Genomic DNA, 6,027 nt, shown 5'->3' on the forward strand with positions numbered 1-6,027 from the left:
TATTTAGGTCATCGTATCGCCATTGAAGAGTGGATTTTAACCTTTATTGAATGTGTTTTAGTACATGTCCCGTGTCTGTAGGTGAAATTACAAATATTGTCTTTGGTTTGCAGGTATGTTTCCTCCTAGTGAGTGTTTCCTACTTTCCCCTTATGGTCTTAAAGTCAAGAAATCAAACAGAATAAGTTCTCTTCTTCATTGGAGGTTTATTGGGTACTTTAAATATTTCAAAAAATATTTTTCTGGAGGGGGGGGGGGGGTTGGGGCTATTTATCACTCAAATGAAAAAAAAAAATCAATCATTCACTTCATTTCAACTGAGCATTTGGAATGAAGTCAACAATTAAACATTTTGCAGAAAAATGTTGAGTTGACGAGACAAGATAAATTGTCGATTAACATTTTGCAGAAAATGTTTCAATTGCTCAGACGGAATGAAGGTAACAATTGAACATATTGCAGCAAAATGTACAATTGACGAGATATGATAAGTTGTCAATTAAACATTTTGCCGAAAATTGTTCAATTGCTCAGTTAAAGCAACTGAGCAATCCAACATTTTTCTGATTTTTGATAAGATTTTATCTTGTTATCTAAACAATTTACTGAAAAATGTCATCTTATGGGGCAAAGTTCTTCTTATGTTGATGGCACTTTTATGCTTCCGTAGATTAGCATTGCACGTTTTACTTGTATACTATTAAATATTAAACGTATATCCTGAACTTACTTGAAGCTAACGAACATAGTCAACCCATCCAATAGTAAAATTAATGCATAAATTATCCAAATTGAAGCTGGCAAACGTTGTACAGTAGTTCTATTAGACATTATTATTTTTTCAAAATCATACGAAGTTTTGTATGGTGGAGTATAAGGATCGCGAGAAACAATTTCTCAATGTGACAAGGAAAACGTGGTAAATATGACTGATTATAGGTCAATTTTGACCGAAAATTTTAGGTCATTCACAAATTACAAGAATATATGTAAATTAGAGTGCGACAGTCGGAAAATAAGAGTGCGAAAGACGAAAATTTCGACTGTTGAACTAAAATTTTCCACATGTCCCGTGTCTGTAGGTCAAATTAATACCAAAATTGTCTTTGGTTTGCAGGTATGTTTCCTCCTAGTGAGTGTTTCTAGTTTTCCCCTCATGGTCTTAAAGTCAAGAAATCAAACAGAATAAGTTCTCTTCTTCATTGGAGGGGTATTGGGTAATTTAATTATTACAAAAAATGACCAGTTCAAGCTGGAACTAGATCGCGATCCGTGTCACCATAAGCGTAAGACGGTTCAGAGTATGAGCCTTGAACAGTCATCAACCTGAAAACATATATCACATGTAAATAGGTTTGCCTCAAAGACGTTCAACTGGAATACTGTAAAATGAAAATATTCTCTTTGGTATCGCTCGCAGTTTATTATCATTCATATTGTGAAAGACTTCATTACAAATTGCAACAACTCAAGTTGTTACCAATTGGGACAAGTATATTCCAATTGCGACAAGAATTGTAACACATTTCGATAGTATCTAATTTTGAAGACAGGCTACTTCATGTTGGAACTGAAAATGCAGCAAGTTGGAGGTACAGCCAACTTTCAACTCTTTAGATATTGTATTTACAAGCTGTTAATGTTTTCACATTCAACTACGCAAGCAGATACCAATTGCGGGACACACGGGGTGCCGAACGGTCCGATCGAGTGCGTATATATTTTGTGCAGAGTTAAAAAAAAATACAGCTAAATTATACTGATTATCGAAAATAATATTTAGGTCATCGAATCGCTATTTAAGAGTGGGTTTTAACCTTTATTGAATGTGTTTTAGTACATGTCCCGTGTCTGTAGGTGAAATTACCAAAATTGTCTTTGGTTTGCCGGTATGCTTCCTCCTAGTGAGTGTTTCCTACTTTCCCCTTATGGTCTTAAAGTCAAGAAATCAAACAGAATAAGTTCTCTTCTTCATTGGAGGTTTATTGGGTACTTTAAATATTTCAAAAAATATTTTCGGGGGGGGGGTGGGGCTATTTATCACTCAAATGAAAAAAAAAAATCAATCGTTCACTTCATTTCAACTGAGCATTTGGAATGAAGTGAACAATTAAACATTTTGCAGAAAAATGTTGAGTTGACGAGACAAGATAATTGTCGATTAACATTTTGCAGAAAATGTTTCAATTGCTCAGACGGAATGAAGGTAACAATTGAACATATTGCAGCAAAATGTACAATTGACGAGATATGATAAGTTGTCAATTAAACATTTTGCAGAAAATTGTTCAATTGCTCAGTTAAAGCAACTGAGCAATCCAACATTTTTCTGATTTTTGATAAGATTTTATCTTGTTATCTAAACAATTTACTGAAAAATGTCACCTTATGGGGCAAAGTTTTTCTTATTTTGATGGCACTTTTATGCTTCCGTAGATTAGCATTGCACGTTTTACTTGTATACTATTAAATATTAAACGTATATCCTGAACTTACTTGAAGCTAACGAACATGGTCAACCCATCCAATAGTAAAATTAATGCATAAACTATCCAAATTGAAGCTGGCGAACATTGTGCAGTAGTTCTATTAGGCATTATGATTTTTTTCAAAATCATACGTTTCTTGGTATTAATATTGATAGCAAACTCTCTTGGAATAACAATATTTCGTCAGTATGTAACACTGTAGCAAAAAATACTGGTATATTATCTAAACTGAAATATTTCCTCCCACAGCATGTCCTTAGAATGCTTTATCAAACACTAGTTCTGCCACACTTATCCTATTGTACAACTATTTGGTCTGGTACATACAATGTTAACATTGACCGCCTAAATATTCTCCAAAAGAGGGTTATACGTCACATTGCTAATGCCCCACCACTTGAACATACTAGTGGAATATTCAAGTCCCTAAATTTATTAAAACTCGGTGATATTATAACAGTCAAGGTTGCTGCCTTTGCTTACAAAGCATGGAATGGATTACTGCCAGTCATGCACTTTTAATGACTTTATTTGTAGTAACAGAGTCTTACATAACCATCACACAAGACAAGCCAACAACGCTCATTGCAATTTTTACCATAGTAACATAGGGAAATTCGGTCTTCATAACAGAGCAATACAAATCTGGAATGATCTATCAAAAAAATTGAAGTTCATAACTTCAAAACCCACATTCACCAGACATTTGAAAAGGGAATTTATTAACTCGTACTAGTAATATTTTATTACTATATTACTGTATAATATTATTACTGTATATTTAATCCTTACGTATATTCTGTATTATCAATATTTGTTCATATTTCTTTTCTTTTCTCCCAGGGAGTCTCCTACCTTGTTAAGTCTTTTATGACTTTTTAGGAGACTTCCTTTCCCTTTGTACACAATTGGTGATAAATAAATGAATGAATACGAAGTTTTGTATGATGGAGTATAAGGATCGCGAGAAACAATTTCTCAATGTGACAAGGAAAACGTGGTAAATATGACTGGACCGAAAATTTTAGGTCATTCACAAATTACAAGAATATATGTAAATTAGAGTGCGTCAGTCGGAAAATAAGAGTGCGACAATCGAAAATTTTGACTTTTGCACTAAAATTTTCCAAATATCGTCAGTTTTACCAGGATTGGGGGAGTGTGACCCCACACCGCCCCCTCTAGCGACGTCCCTGGTAGTACGGCGTGCACTGTGCATATGTCATGATGCACTCAGTTTAATATACATAGGGTTTGACCATAGGCGTACGGGACCATTTCGGTTTGTGGGGGAGCAGTGTTCCCTGTTAATAATTTTGGGCGATAGTGCAAAAAGCATGGTAGCCCAGATGAGCTACGCTTACGAGAAAATATTCGGGCATCATGATGCTAAATAAAGAAAATCATTAGGCTTATAAAGTTATATTAATATTAATGTCACAAAACAAATAACACAGAACGCTCTCCACGGAATTTTCGGGCAAAAATATGAAAAGATTCGGGCAAGCTACTACATATTTATATATATTTTTCTCCTCTTAGGCTGCCCGAATTTTTCAGGACTTTTGCCCGAATTTCTTGTCCTCTGGAAATTGGGGGGGCAGTCTGCCCCCTGCCCCCCCCCCGCCTCGTACGCCTATGGGCGTGACTTGTTCCTATACACAACGCGGTGTACCATACGTGTGCAGTTTGCATGTAGGTTATTTGTTTATACTGTATATATATTTGTATATAAAAGTTAAGTTTTATGCCGGCAAACACTTTACCTATCATCTCTTCGCTGTTGGTGAATATCACGTCTTAAACTACGATTTAAGAAACGGCTGGTTCAAACATCTCACTAATTCTTTCGGCGACTTTAATTCATATTCATTTAGCACAATAGCATTTCCTTGGTATAAACTCGTACAGGGATTATACGACGTGTCTACGCGGCGTCTACGCGGCAATTTGTTTGTCAACGAGTTTATACGGGGTTGTACTTTTTAATACGACTTTTTATACGATCATGTGCGCGTACACATATCCAGTAATTTACGCGAGCGGGACTGTAGACTATTTTTTTAGGAGTATTTATATAATTTCATTTCATTTATATTATTTATATCATATCATGAAGCTGCATGGTGATCGGCTGAAAATGAATGCCGTTATTAAATAGAATCCGAAACCGGTAATAAGTTTAATTCGTATGGACATTAAATCAGCAATTATTTCCAGTATGGCCTATACCATAGTCGGATGTGGCTGAATTGTTGTCGGAAGTGAAAATATGCAGAAATATATTCCCGCAATACAATTGGTCAAATATTTGTCAGCAATAAATCGAATATATGTATATATGTCTGCATTAAATTAAATATATGCTGACTATAAATCGACTATATGCTGACATTAAATCGAAAATATGCCAACATAAAATTAATTACAGGCTATGCCCTCTTAAAATTGATTTTATGCCAGCATTATAATTTGAATATATGCCAGCATTTATTTGAATATATGCCAGCATTAATTCGAATTCATGTCTACATGAAATCAAAGTTATGTAGATATAAAAATGTATTTGATTCAGAATTAATGTCAGTATTAAACCGAATTTATGTGAGCATTAAATCGAATATATGTCGGCATAAATTTCCTAATTTTGTCCACTGTGGCCAACCATATACGGTCTCTATGATCAGGGAACTGCTTCAAGTTATTAACAAATCCAGAAATCTCACTGTATCAAGGAACACACTTAATTAACAGCGCATAAATTTAAGTTAAGGGGGGAATGGGCAGATACAACCTTGAGCTGTTGCCAGCCTAGTGTTTATATCAGGGGCAAGCCCGGGACGCTCTAAAGTGTGTTAATTTATTAATAGATCGACATTCAGGTTAACTTGTACAGTACGAACAATGATTACATAGTTTCAAGCTGGATCTCTCCAAAGGCGGGAAAAAAGCTGGATCTGTTCAAAGTAGTGGTTATTGCTATATACTGACTGAGTCACTACTCACTGGGTTATGACGTTGACTGTCTGTGATTTCTTCATCATATCTGATTGTATGATCCCTGAGACAACCGCAAAGGCCTCTTTACTGAAAGTTTTCGGACCGGCCGATAACCAAATGAGGCAAAGTCTGGACGTTCGCAATCTGAAGCCAAATTATATTCGTATCTAACCGTTTTTCGATTTAATATTAGATTGTTGATCAAGAGGTAAGTTCCATTTGCCTTTTTTACTTTACCCCTTATGTGTAGCTACTCATTAGCTTAATAAATATATATATATACATATTATAAGCGTTGGTAAATATATCACCTAGGTCTAGGACGTCTCAGACTAAAAGACCTTTATACCTACGATCGACCGTTTCTTCATCATCATCCTAAAACTTACATAGCCTATTGTATTTAAAGCAACCAATCAATCTGATGTTAGAAAGTCTATAGTAAACTAATGTATAATCTCGACCACCACATGTGTTTAAAATGAAGAAATTCTAAATATCAAAATTTCCAAAATATTTCAGAAAAGATATCTTTACA

The sequence above is a fragment of the Apostichopus japonicus genome, chromosome 13 (assembly GCF_037975245.1).
Source record: "Apostichopus japonicus isolate 1M-3 chromosome 13, ASM3797524v1, whole genome shotgun sequence".
Taxonomy (NCBI): Eukaryota; Metazoa; Echinodermata; class Holothuroidea; order Aspidochirotida; family Stichopodidae; genus Apostichopus; species Apostichopus japonicus.